Source organism: Temnothorax curvispinosus, unplaced genomic scaffold (genome assembly GCF_003070985.1).
Source record: "Temnothorax curvispinosus isolate PA1 unplaced genomic scaffold, ASM307098v1 QBEX01007518.1, whole genome shotgun sequence".
Taxonomy (NCBI): Eukaryota; Metazoa; Arthropoda; class Insecta; order Hymenoptera; family Formicidae; genus Temnothorax; species Temnothorax curvispinosus.
This window is the reverse complement of record NW_020217298.1, coordinates 59,619-79,289: the sequence shown is the minus strand read 5'-3', so window position 1 is coordinate 79,289 and position 19,671 is coordinate 59,619. Positions and strand designations below refer to the sequence as shown.

Sequence of the window (19,671 nt, the reverse complement as noted above, 5' to 3'; positions counted from 1 at the left end):
GGAGATTTAAAATCTTCGATCCGCGTATGTCCGCGAAGAGAAGAAATTTAAATTTCAGATCAACCGCGTACGCTTTTGTTCGCGCGTTGAACTTTCGCAAAAAGAGAAATTGGCGGCGGGAAAAAAGAAAAAAAAGAAAATCGGGGGAAAGAGGGGAAAGATTCCGCGGTGGCACGTCGATTTTTTCGTGGGTGAAATATCAATTTTGCAAAGGCGGGCGGAAAAATTTTAATTAAACACCGCAGCGAGCGCGCTCAACGAACACGATTGAAAAGTTAGCTCGGACTGTTTTGTTGCCGTCGCTCTGCTCCGATACCTTACAAACTTCAGCCAATTTTTTTCAATGAATTTAAATGTTCGTTTTTATGACATAATGTACTTTCTCTCTTATATTTCGAGCGCGGAAGTGTGCTCGACGAATTTCTCGTTGCATGGCAGCATTCACAGCAGTTCGAAATATTAAATTAGCAATTGATACGAAGCCGAGTTTATTAAAGTCTTAATATTTTTTTCTCAGCATCACATCTTCATTTATAGGATACTTTGAATTGAGTATATCTTGTTACATCTTGCATATTTAAAATATTCTGCAGCGATATAAATGATGGTAATTAAAATGTGGGAATAAAATATTGACGTCCAATATGAATATATATATATATATTCATATCGGAAAATTTTGATTTATATATATATATATATATATGAATCAAAATTTTGCATTCAGAGTTACGGTGATGTGAAAATTTTGCTGATTTAAAAAAGCTGGTCGCTCGGGAAACATTAATATTACATTACAAAGCATTTATATTCTACATACATCTGCATACTCACTTGTTCACTAGCAATTTTTGACAATTGTATGAATAACTAAATGCCATAGATGCACAAGGAACAAATTTTGATGTCTGAATGTTCCTAAATCGCACAAATGGCAAACTAGCATTTTATAAACGCCAGACATCTACCTATATATATTCTATATGCATTTATTTTTTTCTTTCCCTCCGTATTCATCAAAAGGACTTTTATTATGGCATCTTTTATCGTAGTTAGTTTACCTTGAGATGAAACAGAGCTGCTGCTATGATTTGCGTTGAATTATAGTAGAATAATTTACACAGAATAATCTGTTCTCAAATATAGAATTCGAAAAGACATACGGTTATATCAAGAATTATGAAGACATTTTCGAGTTAAAGCTGTCGATATACAGGGCTGGGAAATTGTGGGCTGAACACCTTTGGCATTTACCCCTTCGTGTAATATACAAGTTTGGAGCTTTTCTCACGCACATTCTCGCTCGCTCGCGTTAATCCATATTCTTGCGCGCCGGAGTTGATTCTTATTCTTACGTGAGGCCTTGCGCAAACGCTTCTAATCCGCGCATCAAACGCGGCTTATGCCCGCCGGCGAGCAATTTCGAGAGACTTTGGGAGAATTCGCCGCGCACTCGCGTACATGGGCATAAGCAAACGCTTAAAATGGCAAATCCCGAACCGTCGGCGAAGTTGGACTAGTTTAGTTTCGCAAAAGCCACACACATCGCCCTCGTAATCTCTCGTGACCTATCGCCGTTATGTTTTCTCACGTCTCCAGAATAATGTCTCGTTCCCGACGCGCGCGTATATATCGATTGTCCTAAATTTCACGTTACGAATTTCGGCGTTCGCCTGCTCATTTGCGCGCGAGAATTCATTCCATTTATCATTTTTCATTTCTCCGAACTCTATTACAGCCCTTAGTATATTTGAAATCTTTTCTTTAAAATTTTTTAAATCAAATTAAAAGACATAATATAAGCAAGAGATTACGATATACTATATACTATAATATACTGTATTATATATAAAAAATTGGACACAAATATTTCGTAACGATATTTGCGTGAAAAAAAATCAACGTGGCAAAAAGTGTGGTCTTTCAATGGCATAGAATTAATAAAAGTTGATGAGTATCGGTTTGGAACTGTCACCGTCAAATCAGAGATATGATATCGTAAAAAAAATAATATTGGAGATGATAGATTGTCTCTCTGATCTGGTTGCGTAAAATTCGGTATGCGATATATGATATTTTACGCACGCGCTTAAAGGTGACCGATTTGGATTCCATTATAAATGATGAAAAGATTATTTTTATGCTTTAAAAATAACTCACGCAAATAAAGAAATTGAAAATTTTTTAAAAGTATGTTGATTCTATTAATTACAAAGAACGCGCGGCTTGAAAATTTTAGTTTGTATACCTATTGATATTATGTCATTATTAAAATTATTTTATTTTCAATGAACAATCATTGAAGCGTAATTCTGACCTCCCGTCGTATACGCGATGTTTAATACGCTTTATTGTATCTCCATATTGCATATTGAGTTATATGGATGCCGGTGCGGATGCAAATTAGCTTCTTTGATGCTGCCAATCATTATTCGCGCATGCATGTCAGTATTAATAATCGCGTAAGGTCAGAAACGAACGTTCAGAAACCACTAATTTGCTGAGAGTGCCTTTCGACAAGGGCAATTTATCGATTAACAGGGCAGAAATTGACAGTAATTTATCGCATGATTAAATTTAAACAACGTTTAATATGGTTAATCTCCTAGAAATTAATATTTAAAATATCATGCTACCTTCAAATGTTTTATTAGCTATTTTATTACAAGATATTATATAGAAAAAAACTGTTTCCTAGTTTTAAAGCCTTTACTAAGTTTACGTAATTAGCTCAAAGTTATTCATGTAATTAATGTAAATCAGTAGTCAGTATTATCAATTAACACTTAATTATCAATTCTATCTCACGAGAGAGATAACATCTAGATCCAAATTCTATTGAAAATTTGTACAACTATTCAAGATTATTCATAGAGTTATCGTAATTAATGGTACATGTAGTTGGTGGTTTTATTTGAAGATAACGTTTCGTTAGCATACAAAGTTTATGCACAACTGGTTCAGAACTCCCTATTGTATGGACTTTGAAACTGACAGAACGTTTTTGCGAGATCAAAATACTCATCGAACGAGAAACACGATGCCGTTCGTTGATGCCGAGGAGTTAATTTGATCAAAAAAGCCTTTATATAAGCTATGTAGACATACTTGAAGTACATACATTGGTGGCATACATGACGTTAACACGATAATAATATCGCTTCACTATGCGCAGCTATTTCTGCTACGTTTCTAGGAAAAGCTATAATTAATTAAATTAATGTCGGTTGCTTCTAGCAGACTCCATCAAGATGTCGTGAAAGATGCGTATCGAATCTTAGCCTAAAGACTATTAAAGTGCAAGATCTTATCAAACGGAGACCATTAAAGTAAATGGAAATGTTGCCTCTGAACCTTATCTCGCCGGGAGAATTAAAAGTTGTTAAACTTTTGCTTTGTTGAATTAATTACATTTGCCGTTTCATCTTTCCTGCCATAATGACAAAGTTCTTATGATACTTTATGATGAATTTAGTTTCTCTCACGTGCGCACTAAGTAAATCGTTACGCGAGAGCGTTTTATATGTTTGTGATAATATTATTCTTATCACGAGCGAAACATTATTTAAATGTTTTCGTCTTACAGAATTTGGCGATCAAATCAAAAATAATGACTGTCACTTATTATAATTCTTGTTATGATCCCTATCTGTCTCTTTATAATTTTATATAATGCAAAATTATGTGTCGATATTTCGAACAATATCAGATTGACTTATAGCAAATTCGGTTGGACGCACCAATGCGAATTCATTGTCAGTTCACATTAACGCCGTCGTACACAAATCACAAAGTGTATGTTTAATATAAATGGATTAAGTCACGAAATCCTCAATATTCTTTATATTGTACTATTTGGTAAAATATGTATTAGGCATTTTATTAGTCGAAATATTTGCATTTTACTTTAAATATTAGAGATTAAATCAGTGTACAACAGTTCTAATGTGCACTGAGTGCGCACTGGTGCGTCCAACCGAATTCGCTATTAGTCAAAATTGCTGTCAAAATTGCATTGGTAAGTACCTACTCGGAATAGCTTGCTAAATCGGAATATTAATCGCGAGAAGGAGAGAGAAGAATATATATATATCGTGAATACACACACAAACACACACACATAGTACATATCCTAGACGTTTCCATCCAGTTAATTCAATTGCGAGACACTTTGTGACTCCAAAGACGTCTCCGTCGTAGAGCTCCATTGAAAAGTGATCGATCGATTGGATCGAATCTCGTTTCTTTCAGGAAATCAAAGACGCGATGCGCGCGAAGTTCTGAAAGGTTGTTTAATGTTCTCCGAAGATGTAACGTGCGATGCGCTTTGTTTATGAAGAAAAATTACGAGCAACATAAATTATGTCGCGACTTATTAAACTATTATTTTGTATTTGCCTTCGAGTTTAGTTTATCTACATATTTTTTAATATGTTTCGCTGCTAATTAAAATGTGAGATAAACGGCTACTTTGCTATTTATGAGCCAATAATGGTTTAATGAGCTGTGTCTTCCTTCTTAATATTCAATAAAAAAGCTATTTACCGAGATATTGAAGCGGATAAAAAAGGATTTTTTATTTAATTTAAAATTTATTTTTTTACTCCAATAGTTAACTTAAAATAATAATAAAAATTACATTTTTAGAATAAAGTAACAAAAGATTATACTCTAACAATAAGTTTAAGTTATAATTTATAATTTAAGAATTATATTCTGTATTTAATCTTGAAATTAATTTCTTAACTAAGTATATATTTCAAACTTTAATATTCAAAACTTTTGAAAAATCTTTATTCTAATTAACAATATTTAAATGTTTATCTAAAATTTATAATTACTAAAACTCAAGATTTTCATTATGCACAAATAGCTTGACATCAAATTGAAATTATTGTCCTTTGTATTACTGCTTTGTATTAACGCTATGCAATTAGCAGTATGACCCAAGCTAAGGGAAGATGCCGATGATGATATTGCAGAAATTAATTAACCAAGGCTGTCGATGTAACTACCTCCAATTAAGATAATCGACCGAAAGATCTATTTCAATTATCGAAGACGATCCATTAGGAATTGAAAAAAATTGGCTAGATTATCTCGCGGTCATCATACGTAAATTTATGAGCAAGAATGTTCCGAATAATAATATCATGGACTAACTAAGCGACGAAGGGTTCCGAAAGAAGGTCTTGGTAACGGTTTTCTTCTGCAAGCTTGTCGATACGTATGCTTATATATGCATGGTGAACGGACTTTGGAATTTCGCCACGGAAATTGGTTGCACACTGCGAACCAGACTGGCGAAACGTGCCGTGTTATATCATATATGCAACGTATCGCATAGGGCTGAACTTGCCCCGGCTAAAAATCTAAAAAGCACACGTTCTTCGGCATACGTTCTGCAGCACACTTCTCCGGTCATCGTAATAATAAAAAAATGCAATTTCTGAAAAATTTTGATATTCTGTTTATTTGATTTAAGCGTTTTAACGTACTAAAAATATAAGGAACATCAAAGAATACAATATAATATAATATATAAATGTTATATGAAACCAATATAATATATAACAATTTTACTTTTTAAATGAGATTTTCTCGCAAATGGAATTAAATTCATAACACGTACACAGTATGATTAGCGCAGTAATTCGTTCTCGCGAGCTTATTACTTTATTACCGCGGGATTTATCATTCGTCGCGTTTGAAGCTTTGGCGGTGAGCGAATTAAGCGACACGCGTAAAATCGCTCGCGAACAGACAAAAGTTATCATAATTGCATTGTTACTGTGCGTCACGCGCGACATCATTTCCCCGCTTAATTATAGAGGAACTTAGTTTCGAAGCTGAAAGCCGTGCGCGAAAGTACAGAATGCCGCTAATTCTAACACGGGCCAGGCGATGATTTACTATGAGAGTTATCGCGGGTGCACTTACCGCGGTGTAAATTATTACTCGCGCCGATAACAACTGCAGAATTGTTGAAACTCCGCAACACATTTGCAAATGAATTTTATGTGATTCGTCATGAAAGCCGCCCAATTTCCGCCGAAAATTTCGGCGTGAACTTTGCTCCACGAGACAAAACGCGAAATGATCGTTAATTTTAACCGCGTTATTATGCTTCCATCACGATCTGAGTTTTACGAAACGATGAGAGAATCTTGGATAATTTAAATAGAAAAGGATACTTTAATTTGTCACAAGACTGTTCCTATAGTAATTAAAGACAAATCATCTCTCGTTAAGAAATGGTTTTAATTTCTTTATTAGTTTATTTTCTCATAAGGCAAAGAATTGGGAAGGGAAAATGTCAGTAAGCATTTTGTGCCGATATATACATCGTCATATCGTCTTCGCGCAAACAAAGGAGGGGCGTGATAGAGCTGACTTTAATTAATTGAAATGCACCGGGGAGCGATATCCGAAGGAGATTAAAGCGACTCTCATAATGGGATTTTTTGCGGTTTTTATTGCGTCCGCTATCGCATTGCGACATAGCTTATAATTCTATATATGAAGTATTTGCAACGTCTATTTGCGATACGCTATTGGTTTGAACATTTTATACCGCAATTCTCAGGAAACTAATTTGAACGTTCTTTAACATTTTTTATTACACTTCATTGTTTGGCATTTAATCATCGCGTTTATTCTTCGAACAGCACTATTGTGTGCTGGTCGTAGTTTCCATTAATATACGGAGAGCACGTTTAAGAAGTCATAATACGTCAACGTATTCACGATTGGCCAATAAAATTCTCATATGTAAAATAAAAATATAAATTCTGTACCGAAGTGTTGTATGTAAATGGAGCGTTTAACGTTTTGTGGCGTTGTGTTACGGTCGGTTTCATACGATCGATTGTTATCGCCGTCATCGCGAATCGGCGTGCTCGTTCTGACGGATTAATTGTCTCGCGCTCGGGCGATAATTATTCATAGTGCAATACCACCAACTTGCGGCACGCCATTAGAATTCATGCTGCATTACAAACGCGAAGTCGGACGAGCGAGCTCCGACGAGCGCGATGAGGATCGATAAAATCCTTTCGCGTATTCTCGCGTGCCACGGAAGGAAGGAAGGAAGGAATGGAATGTGTGTGTACGGGGCCCGCTTATCTCGTTATCATCTATGTACGTTTGGATCGATGAAAGGTCAAGGACGCACTGTTTTTCCCCACCTGCCTTTCTTCTTTGTCTTTGCGAGCGAGGTCGAAACGATTTTCAGAAGTCTTGGCAAGAGCCAGGATTGCATTTTAATTGCGTTTATGCCACAAACCTTGGTTATTAAATCGCGATACTGTTGTTAATGTTTCCGTGGAGAAAGATTTATTATATATCAAAGAGATATGGTCTAAAAATTCTAAAATATTCATAAATTGAAAGTGCAAAAGCGAAATTCAGACATCTTCATTTTATTTATTTTGCTTATACACTTTAGTTTTATTTTTTTAGTCTTCCGAATTTTATAAGAATTCAGGTTATTATCGCAGAAATAAATAAAAATAATTTTTATGGTCCTTATACGATTAGAGTGTACCCCTGTGCGCGTGAGAGATTTTAGCTGTAACATAAATTTTGGAAAATATACTGTTTTGCTTTGGCATCTCTTAAATATAAAGTGTGAATATAAAACGGAGAAAAAAGACTAATTGTCGATAATTTCCAGAAACTACAACTGGAGATAAGCGAATTATACCTCCTTGGATGTTAAGTGCATTACAAGAGTGATTCACCGTGGCGCTAAATTATTTCTCTCTTGATACGATCTAACTTCACGTCACGAAATGTTATCAGTCGGTTAATGTATCTTGCACGATGCATTTCCGCGAAAGGCGGTTTCTTAGTTGGCTCATGGTGAATCGCCCGCAGCGCTCGCGATCAGTCCACTTTCCGACGAGTATGCTTCCCGCTTCCTAGGTAATTTTCTTACGAGTTTCGCCTTTCAAAACGAGTTCGAACTTTAATGAAGACGAACGTTGAGGAAGAAAGTTGTCGTCGCCTCGGGGCGCTCGAGCTTTTATGCAAAACGTAAGTTTCCCGGCTCGTGAATCGATTTGCCTTATTTCATAGCCACATATGCGACGAAGTTGCTGTATCGTAAAAGAAGGAAGTTCGTATGTGCGAACATAATTTTTGTCCGCTACGCTCCGGGAAAAAATTGTTACGTAAGAGTCGAATCTCATCCTCCATCATTGATATTTATATTTGCCATCAAACTAATGTAAATCGATTAATTACTGTTAAGATTGATATAAAATGCAATTAGCACTTTTTAGGCATTATATAATAATATTTTAATTATTACATACTTTATATAAATATTTTTTTTTTCTCAAACTATATATATCTATTATTATATTTGTCGGAATCGTCAGACCATACAATCGTCTTTCTTCTGCAATATACAATAGTTTATACGTGAAGATCAATGGCTTATCATATTATTTACGCCACAATCGCTCTGCCTCATGAATCTCCCGGAGGTCCCGGAGATTAGATATCGATGCCATTTAGCCGATTCCAAGTTTTAAAGCTTGTTTGACCGCCCAGGGAGGACACGATATATATCGCGGCATTCTCGCGATTGAAAACGCCTGTCTTCGATCGATTCCAACTTCTGGCTAAGATTTTAACGGCATCTATCTCTCTCTCTCTCCTTCTCTTCCCCCTTCGCTCTCTCTGCAGCGCACTCGATATCTGCCAGCATCCGGGCAGAATTGTTAAGCCGACTGGCTCCTGACCTAATTAATCACCAGATCTGCCAATCCATCGCGGACTTCCGCCTTATGGACTAACCGCGATATTCGAGATTCGACAGACTGGAGTGGCACTTTTCAATTTTACTGGCGATTGCATTGAATACTAGCTGTATTCAGTGCTTTTCATTTTTTTTATTATGTTTTTTCAAAGATCGCAAGGTTGTAAACTTCTTTTCAAAGGCAATAGAATTGAAAAGTTAATGTAGTGATATAATTAAAAAGTTATAATACTGATTCGTGCGGACGAAAAATGAAATTTCGTGATGATTTTTGCGTATATGGCGGGAGTCGATACTGTAATTAACGCAGAACCATTTGACCAAATATGATAAGCCCTCTTTGTGGCGAAAATAAATATTTGACATTGTAAATGCGTCGCACGTCAGGTAAGGTAAATATTTGATAGGTGAGCTTATTGGGGATTTTTATCTGTATACCGCGTTATTAATTCTGGATTATATTGCGGTGGTATTAAATTTGATATCAGCCCTGTATTTTCTTTCCATATATTTCTATTTCATAGAATAACATAAAAAATCTGTTAACAATGACTGGAATAAAAAAATTATTTTTTAATATTTAACTATACGAATACAACATTATAATTCCATATATTTTATCGGATTCTAATTGATACTGTCATAATAGCACGTAATAGTTATGTGACACACATTTAATCACAATAAAGTAAAGAGCTATAGACGATCGATAAGATATATAACTTCGAATACACGCACATTCATCAAAGATCTGACTTCGCAATACTCTTGGGATTCTTTAAGCTCGCTGGGATTTTGCAATGACAGTGATAAAGATCGCCCTAGTGGTCCAGGATCGCGTCCTGGAATTTCAGCACTTGAGAAAGGACAAACGATGCGAAAGTTCGCCGCTGGGCTTCTTTTAAACTCACGTTGACCCAAGTTCTTTTGCAACGTAGCGAAGATCTTAAAGGGATTTTTCGCCGAGGTGGCGACGAAGCGAAATAAACTTGAGTGCTGCTCCCGAATTCCAGCACGTAAACAGCGCGAAGTTCGTAGCTTAGTTTTTTAACGCGACAACTCCGAGTAATGGTGTTACTTTATGTAAATAATGCGGACTCGAGGTAGTTCTTATGAGCTTTCTGAAAAGTTGCTCACTTGATGAATGTTTGTATGTTTGTTACGGTAGTATATCTAACGTAAAAGTTTTACTTTCAAATAATTTTCGTGGAAAATAAATATATCTGACCTCGATAACCTCAATTACGTTCTTTGTGGCAGAGATGTCTGATAAAGCGTTGGCTTCTTCTACTGAAATCTTTTAAAGCGTGAACAAAACTACTCAGAAAGAGAGTTCCACGGTAGATTGTATAAATTTCTTGAAAACATTAATAAAAAGAGCAATCTCTAGAGATATTTAAGATCAATTCCCTCAGTCTTTCTCTATTAATTTTTTTGTATATAGCATTAAAACTAAAAGAAGAGAAGTTTCACGCCTTGGCGCAAATAACGAGCGCATTAAAAACGCTCATTTCTTCGTCTCACGTTTCTGAGTAAACGGAGAAGATTCTGCAGTTTTAAGCACACAAATACACAAAACATACACACACACACACACACACAAGGAAGCGTGTAGCGGGGCAATAGCGGAGAGCGGAGAGCGATAACGCGGGGCACATGGGAATTATATTACGGATTTAATGGAAGCCGACGTTAAACCGTGAAATGCTTCTGTCCATTAGCGGAGGTAGTCCCGAGATTCCGCGTGGTGTACCCCATCGGGGGTGAGCGTCGTGATAATAATTGAATTAAATTATCAGAAGTTCGGCCGCGATTATCGTCGTGAGGAAAATTTCACGTCAGAATTCGAGAGCCACGAGGATTCAACGTCGCGGCATTTTCCCTCGGCGAGTTAATTTACGCTATTTAACTTTGCTCCTATTCTTGCGAGAATAAAATATTTGCTTTGTAACATAATTTTCATAATAATGAGTATAATCCTGTGTTTATTATAGTACTATGAATATTGTATGTAGGTATATTTCTTCCTTAAGAGCGGAAGTATCGATTTTAAATTTGGATTTTTTCTCTTTTCTACTGAATTCGCAATTGTTATTTTAATTAGGAAAGCTCGATTTTAAATTCAAAAAAGCTAAATGTTAAATTAAAATTTAAGTTTAAAGGTTGTCAAATATGACGGTTGAATTATTTTGAATTATTTTAGGTTGAATTATTTTAATGTGAAATAATAGTTAAGATAATTGGAATACACATCGTTAAATTGCATTTATGCAATTGCACGGCAAATTGCACGAAACAAAGTTTCGAATTGTCGACATTCTCCCCTTCTCACGTCACGAAATAGCATTCATTCGATTGTTACCGCGAAACCACTTGTAGCTTCGTAGATTTATTTCGCCAGGCTCGCCTTTTTGTTTCTTCCTCGCTCATTAATCGCAACATTGAAAATGGACTTGAAAAATAAAGAAAGAGAAAACATGACAGCGAAGACAAAAACCGCGATTCTTTCTAACTGCGTCTCTCGCATTATATTGTAACACACGCATTGTTCGTTGCATAGCTGCAACTTTATTCCGGCTGAATTTACATTTCAACGCTTATTGTTAGCTGGCTTCTAATTACAACATACCGCACCGTAACTGATATCATTGTAACGTTTTTATAACAATTTTTGCATTTACATTCACGTACTTCCGTTTTGCTCTTTAAAATCATATTTCTTTTCGTGTTTGACTTTGTATGGAATTGCGACAATTTTTTACATATCAAAGCAGTTTCCTATTTTCGCTTTTATAATAAATTATATTATATTTAAAATAAAATTATATTTCTGTTATTAAAACAGATATTAAAAATTGTAGGTAATAAATGATTAATATGATCTAATTATTACAAAATAAAAATCTTTAATATTTAATTATGGAGCGTAATATTGATCAGTCGCAGATACAATTTTTTAAGAGAATTAGGTGCTATCATACTATAAAAAATTTTTCAGTTTAATAATCAATTTCTAATAATATAAAAGAACGTAGTATAACTAACATATATTCAAGATCACAACTGTAATTTTTTGTGCCGCTACCATCCGGATAAATTTAGATCTCGGTATATAGCATACGACACTTGACGGACAGGAACTTAGTTTCTCGAATCCTCCGACTATCTCATCACGTTTTTCGACGTCGACGTCCACGCGACGGACAATGCGATAATCTCGAGACGCTTGGATATAATCATCGCCGAAGAAATCTTGGGACACGATTCACGAAAATGAAATCTCGAGATTTCATCTTTATTGCAGCGTCACCTCGATCGCTGTCTCAGAATTGCTATAGCATCTTCCACGATGTGGAGGAGATCTTTATCGACTCGGTTATTATCGGAGTTTTCCTGGCCGAGATTTTCATTCGAATCTTGATATCTGGAGGCATAGTGTCAATGTGATAATGATAGGAATTGTTAACAACTGCGATATATGTCGACATATAAAATAGTTACGTGAAAAAAAATTTGAGAAATGGTAGACTGCATAACATTGTTTTACGAAATAAAACTCGAGTAAATTTTTAATTTAAAGGATTTACTTTACTTTGAAAAGATTTATTTTCAACGAAATTAATTTCACACAAAAGAAAGCAAAAACTTTTTTAACTTAATGAGATTTGTTTTAACGAAGCGTTGTATTATCGCGCATTTATTTATATTATTTTCTTTCACTTTGTGTTTTAATAACGTGTAACTTTTAAGAAATTTTGCAATTATAATATTTGCGCTAGTATGTACATGATTTCATCGAAAAGTAATCCCAATATGTAAACTAAACGAATACACGTTGATCTACGCGAGAGTTTTCCTTCGTTACGAGCGTCACGGTAAACGTTACGCACGCCGTCATAAAATGGGCGAGCGTATGCTTCTACGAAAATAAAATATTTATCTTTCGGATCACGACTCGTACGTATGTAGCTCGTTCGAGCGCAGCGTTACGTTCTTTACACAAGCTTCTGGATATATTGGATATCCTTTTGAATCCAATCTCCCGATAAGAAGACGAAATAAAGCTTCGAGAGAAACGGGAATTAGATGAATTATTTCATTACTTAATTATTTCTGACAATAATATTAATATTAATTTAACATTTTTTTATAGGTGGAAATTTTTTATCTGAAAAAATATTACAATATACCTATTGTTATACATTCAAGGTTCTCTCGCGTGTAGTTAGCAGTCAAAAACTCAGTGCTGCATCCGCGCACTCGCGAAATAAACGCCCACACAGGCTTTACGGTAAAGATCGCTTCATTAATAGAGAAATACAACACGGCTTGCGCAACACGTCTGTACAGCTCAACGGCTTGACTTCAAATTATAGTGTCCGCTTCTTCTGCCCGGATCTACTGAACGTCTCAGCACGGGCGCTAACACAATGTTCAGATATTTTCCTTGATGCGCAATTTCTTTAATTGGACATCATTTCTGCCACGAGGCTGGTAACATCCGACTTAAATAACTTGGTAATTACAGGCAGATTAAAGTTCCGTTAAATCATAAAGCGCTTTATGCGAAGATTGCGAAGTTAGCGATCGTCCCGTTGACGAGATCAAGTTTTGGCTTTAGAAATTCAGATGATTGATACGTGCGAGTCTAGTAAAACAGCCAAGAAGAAAGAACGAGAGAGATACGATTTCATGGCAAGTATGAAAAGTCAGCTGGTTATAAAGCGACAACGTGATACGCGAACGAAAGAGATGGGGGATGACGCGACGCGACGGGTTGAATTTCAAAAGCTCTCCGCAGCTCTTGCTTCCCTCATGTTTTACGGACTGGAAACGGCGAGAAGCCTGTGCTGGGCGCAATTTATACTTCTTAACTCGACAAGCGTACCGCGAAATAACGCGCGGTGACTACGCGTAGGAATCTCGAAAGCATCCACTGCGATTTTCATGGCCGGGAAGTCGCGAAATAGTCTAACCAATTATCAATAGTCCAAAATGTGTCGCGAGATGATTTATTCTTTTATTAATTCCCCTTTTAAGCAAGATCATTATTTCTATTTTTATTCTTTTGTTTTTTGCTGTTAGTTATATCAATTGTTATGCTTCTAGATAGTTATTTTTTTTTAGTTCGAAAAATAGCACGTAAAAATGAGTTAAAAATTAACATACGACAAATTAAGAATATTTTTCTAATTTAAATACATTATGTAAAAAGAAAATTATTTTTCAGGTTCTTGTATGTCAAATTAAGAATAAAATTGTTATCTTTTTCACATGTTGTTGCACAAAATTTTAATATATTTGCATAATTAAAAGTTGGCTAACAAGAAATCGCGGTATAAATATTTCGAGCGTTTCTAGTTTAAAGAAATTCAATGTTATGAGACGGCGAAATTTCAACTTACCATTTCAAATTAATTCCCCATAGAGGAAATGGTTTCCATCGGTAATCGTTAAAGTACCCTGGACTTCGTTAGATAAGTGAGAACCTCGCAATGCGTTCCTATTTGCGAAATCTATGAGATCTGAAATCACACCATTTGCGCGTGCGTTTTCGAGTAACTTTCTGCGGTCGTAAATTTTCAATGACCCAACGGGAAAATAAAGTTTAAACGTAGCAACGATTGCGCTACGTTCTTTTCCACCCGGTGGTGTAGTCAAGCATTTCCCGTTGGAAAAATAATGCAACATTCAGCGGCGCAGCCGGATTTTATTCTCTTTATGAGAGAGCCGGAAAGTTTAAGTTATAATTTAAATTGAATAGTGGTTAACACTTTGATGAAAAGGATTTAACTCGCTACAATTTAAAACTTTATTTTGTTTTCTTACCGTTGTGGAAGTTATCTTCTCTATTTTTATATAAATCATTCCTTACATTATTGCAACGAGTTTTTCATAGTATTATTATCGAATTCATCTCGTAGAGAGGAAAAATCATGTTTTCAAACGTTTTAAAGCTTGTCATGCTTATTCGACGAAAATTGTATGAATATAATGCTACTATCTTTACAGATTTTTAAACTAGAATCTGTGATTTTTTTTTTTAGGAAATTGGATTGGATTTAAATTAGATTTCATAAATTTTTCAATAAAAATACATAATTATCACTATTGTTTCTAATACTTTTCTCGGCAAAATTGCTTTATTATTCATGTGCCAACGGTTTTTCTCGTAGAAAAAGCATCGCATTTCACGCATCCGCGAGTTTCGATCGAAAAGTGTGCTCGATGCGTCGAATTAGAAGTTGATTTTTGATGGTCACGCCGTTTAAAACACTGGGTCCTCGGGATTTCCATTGCAAATCCGTCTCGCGCGCGCGTAATAAAAACAACCGCTCTGTAAAATTCGATTCGTTTGCGACGCGTCTCGGTAGTGACGCGAAATAACGGAACCGTGGAATCTACGAGCGAGCGACAGCTGCGCAATGACACTGCCGAATGTCACAAACTGTCCAAGTTTTAAGATGATTTTGGCAACTTTTGAATGATAAAAATTAACCGAATTATAAGTTAAATATCACTCACTAAAATCAGAATTGGACTTATTAAAATTAAAATTGAGATTTTAAAGACAACTGAACAATTTAATTAATTTAATAGACCGTGCAATAAAGACAATAAATCTATAATAAGTATCGGATTAAATAATAACTATACTCGATCTGTTCTGGGATGCTTATAAACGCTTTGATGCTTATATGATACTCATGTGATACGAATTAAGATGCTTACAATTCTTAACGTGTAAATCGTGGAAATATTATTTCCATAATTCCTGTGTTTTTAAGATCAGATACGTAGGCTTTTTTTTGTTACGGGCTTTGCTGGTGAAAGGATTCGGGCTAACAAGCTTGGAAGTTTCATGTCGACAAACTTGAAGGAACCGTAACGGGTCTCCCTCGGGTGCGATTTATATCTAAAAGGGAGCGAAAGAGGATCTCATCATCTTAAAGGACTTTCCTCGTACGACGATCGGTTTTTTCTGTTGGTCTTCGGAAATTCGAAGTCAAGTCGAGCGCCGTCGTTGTCGCGACAGTTTCACCCACGACTTGCCTCTTTACGATCCCCGTCGGTGGTAAAAACGTTATAGCATCCCCGATTGTTCGCCATTAGTGCCGTCTGAGATGTCAAAACAACATCACATTCCACTATCGGCCTTATATCACACGAAATTGGGGTGCAAACCTTTCACGAAGAAATAAAATAATGGAAGGAGCGAGACTGACAGAAATATTAAAATAATATAGACATTGTAGACGATAAAAAGTACATTATTAAGTTACGTTAATAAAGGTAAATATTTATCCTTACGAACCCACCCTCGATATGACTTTCTCCTTCACGTATATTATAGAGGTTATTCTCCTGAATAACCTTCAGAAAGTTTTAATCGTCGCTAAGGGTAAATACTTACCAATATTATTTCTCATAAGATGTTACATAGTTATGTATAGCTATATAATAATAAAAATAATAGGTAATAGATAATAACGATAGATTTCATTTCTAAGAAGGTACGATATAAGGGACTGTGTCTCTCTGTCTGGAATTTTCGACTGAAAGTTCGATGATTTCTTAATTCTATATCGCTCTTCTTCCCCTCTTCCCGAAAATGCTAGGCTTCTCTGTCAATTGAAATTTGACGTGCAGACGATTTCTATCGACAACCTGGCATTTCAGTTCAAAGGCAGTTTCACGAAGGCCAAGCAATTCAAATTGACGATCTCCCGAATTCTGCCTGCTGGTATCCTTTATCGAAAATTCGATCAAACTGTCTTGAATATGTGATTACAGTGGCTTCTACCATCGATATCCAATAATGCTTCGATAGCTGTCTCGTTAGCTTTCGCGTGGCCGCTTTTTGATAAAGTCGTCATCGAGATGAAAGTTCGCGGAAAATATCCGTATATTTTTGGATTTCGCGAATATTTCTGGCCTTAAAGTTAACCATAAATACGACAAATCATGAGAAAGGCGAGAGAGAGAGAGAGAGAGAGGGGGGGGGGAAGGAGCAAATATTTGAGTATGTTATTGCACTTTTATCAAGTTTGTCTTATTGTTAGATAAACACGAACGTTCATGTATCAAGCCCGAGGCAAGTACATAATTAGTATATTGCGGGAAAAACAGACGGGGGCAGGGAAGTTTCGCGCAAGTTGATCCACGACGTAAGAGAGGTCTTGCCCTCTTCTCAGGGGAAGAACGGATCGGGAAATTTTGGGCGCGAAGTTGTTGGGTAACTTGTAAGTCCGGCTTAGTTTCTCGAAGTTGCCTCCGACGAAGACTTGGTGCCTTTGCCATTCCCAGTATAAATTAGATTCGGAAGAGTGATAATAAGATAAATAATAATAAAAACGAAAATTTGGTTACTAGTTATTAGTCTCATGGGTGGTAAGTATACCGGTTAAGCGAAAGTTTCTTTGCTCTAACGGAAATTTGACTGGTGTAAAGTTTGAAATTTAATTCAGCCGAGATAGTCTATATATCTATAAAATATTATTACATTTTTTATATATTAATGGCGTTTCGCAATATACAATTGATGGTTTTTAGGTCAAATATTAAAAATTAAGATTAGGAGCTTTCGCACGTCATTAGGTTCGATGAAAAAAGCGGAGTCTTTCCCAAGTTCCGATCGCGGCTGTCGGAGCCTTGATAAATCGCGACGCAATGTCGCTGCTTATCAGCGACGTTGCCCTTAATGGCGCTGTCGTCCTTCGAGATATCAGCATTAGCGACTGGAACTCAGACGTTTATTGCGCAACTTTCGAGGCTATTGCGAGGTGAATATATCGAGTTATATTTCAATTGCATTATAAATTTTCACACGTGATGAGATTAAAAACACTTGTTAAATAATATCTTTTTGCACGAAAAATAAATTGGGATACCTATTTATTAAAATAGGTAACTGCATTTCGCATCAGTTTTTATGTTCCTTTATTTACGAATTATTTACGCATTATTAAAAGCAGATGTAAATGATTAAAATTGTTTTCCGCATACATATTATATGTCATGTAAAACAGGTGACTTAAAATGAATACTACAGGATAAACCTCTTAATTATCTCTCAAGTTTGTGTTGATGATACAATTAGCCTTGAGATATAATTTCTTCTCAAATTTGGACTCAAAGTTATGACTGAGATAGATGAGATGGGCGGATAATAATGAAGTTTGTCGAATAATTATATACGAAGAAGCCGCCGTGAGATAATCAAATTTGACGTTAAATGGCTCTCGTTAAAGGGTGAGAAATAAAGGACGGTTTTAAGGAAAATCTCCGGAGAGTCGGTCCGGAGGTGGGTTTCGACTGTCCCTGTAGAAATTCTACGCGCGATCTCTCGTTCCGCGCGTCCACCTTCGTGAATAATTCATAAAACGATAAAACTTTCAATGCCGAGTACCTACTGGCAAAAAAGCGTCGACAGACGCAAAAGTCGAGGGATCATTATCGTTTTTCATTGCCGCTTCAGTCAAGGCCGCCTTGGGAAATATTTGCAATATACTCTCGTATTAATGGTGTAAAACGCGATTGGAAAGCTCGCTTGCGTTCATATTTTATTAAACTCGCCGATTATATGTAATTACAATTGCATTCTAATTACATACATAAAGCGTAGTATATAATATCAGAATAATCCGTATATTAACTAAACTAATAATTATTAATCGTACAATAGTCATTGAAGCTTTGTCTTCAATTCGTTTTGCAACGAGGATATTAAAAGCATGGATTTTATTCATTTTAATTAATATTGCATTAATATTGCATAATTGATATTACTCAGATATTATGTATATATTTGTTTAATATATTACATTATTTTTGGCGCGAGATATTTCCTTTGAATCGATGCAACATAATTTTAATAAAGAAAGAACGGATCGCGCGAGAGTACCTATACGTACGGCTTAGTAGTCTCTCATTGGTGACGTATCAAGTACATGCATGTGTGATGTACGTACACAATGTGGATTTATGCCTCTCGCTTCCAGCTGGCGACCTAGAAAAGGGGATGCCGATATTCCCCTCTGCATAAACCGAATATCGATGCCACGCAAACGGCGAATAAATCAAACAAATTCGCGAAGTCTATGCATGCATTTCTCGTCATACTAATATGAATTTATGCGCTGTGTTTGCGAGACACACGTTCTATAAAGAAAAAAGAATAGATGGTGACATTTTATTGTAAGAAAATATATATAATTAATATAAAAGAATATTCTTTTATATTTTATTATATTTCATAAAGTTGTTGTGTTTGATGGAGTCTTAAAATTTTCTTCTTTGACAATTACATACTGAGCTAAGTACTTGCAATAAAATTGACTAGTAATTCTAATATCACTATTTATCATGAAAAATTGTCGTACCGCTTAAAAATATATATCCCTTAAAAAGCTTCCGAATTATTGAACTGTTCTTTTTCCTTTCTTTCTTCTCTATATAGCTTTTTTTTTCTTAGATATTAAATCGCTACGTTTCAGGTCATTCTTTAGAGACTGCGTTTTACCGACAATTTTTACGGTAATTTTTCAAGGGTGATACCTCAAGCTCGATCTTTGCTACGGATATAAGTCCGTTATTCTTGCCTTTGCCCCATCGCCTTATTATTAATCACATTTTTTTGCGGTAGCCGTTCTTTGACCGGAATACTTCGCTTTCGTTCATCTTTGAGATGAAAGAGAGATAGTTCTCGTTTGTAACTTTTCTCTATCGCGATCGTGCCTTTGTTTCCGTCAGCGGGCGGATTCCTTCTCGCTAGAAACCGTTCGGCAACGATTTATGAATTATTCACGGAACGGACGAATTATTCACGAGGATGATTGCACGAACGGTTCGCGACACTTAATTGTAGGCAACCGAAAAGCGGGGCAAATCCATAATTTAAGAGT

At 35.8% G+C, this 19,671-nt stretch overlaps 1 protein-coding gene across 1 annotated transcript in view; it reads left to right on the top strand.

Moving 5' to 3' along the window:
- LOC112457120 (cadherin EGF LAG seven-pass G-type receptor 1-like) overlaps positions 1–19,671 on the top strand; it is a 74,621-nt gene that overhangs the window by 16,615 nt on the left and 38,335 nt on the right. The gene's annotated exons all lie outside the window — the stretch shown is intronic.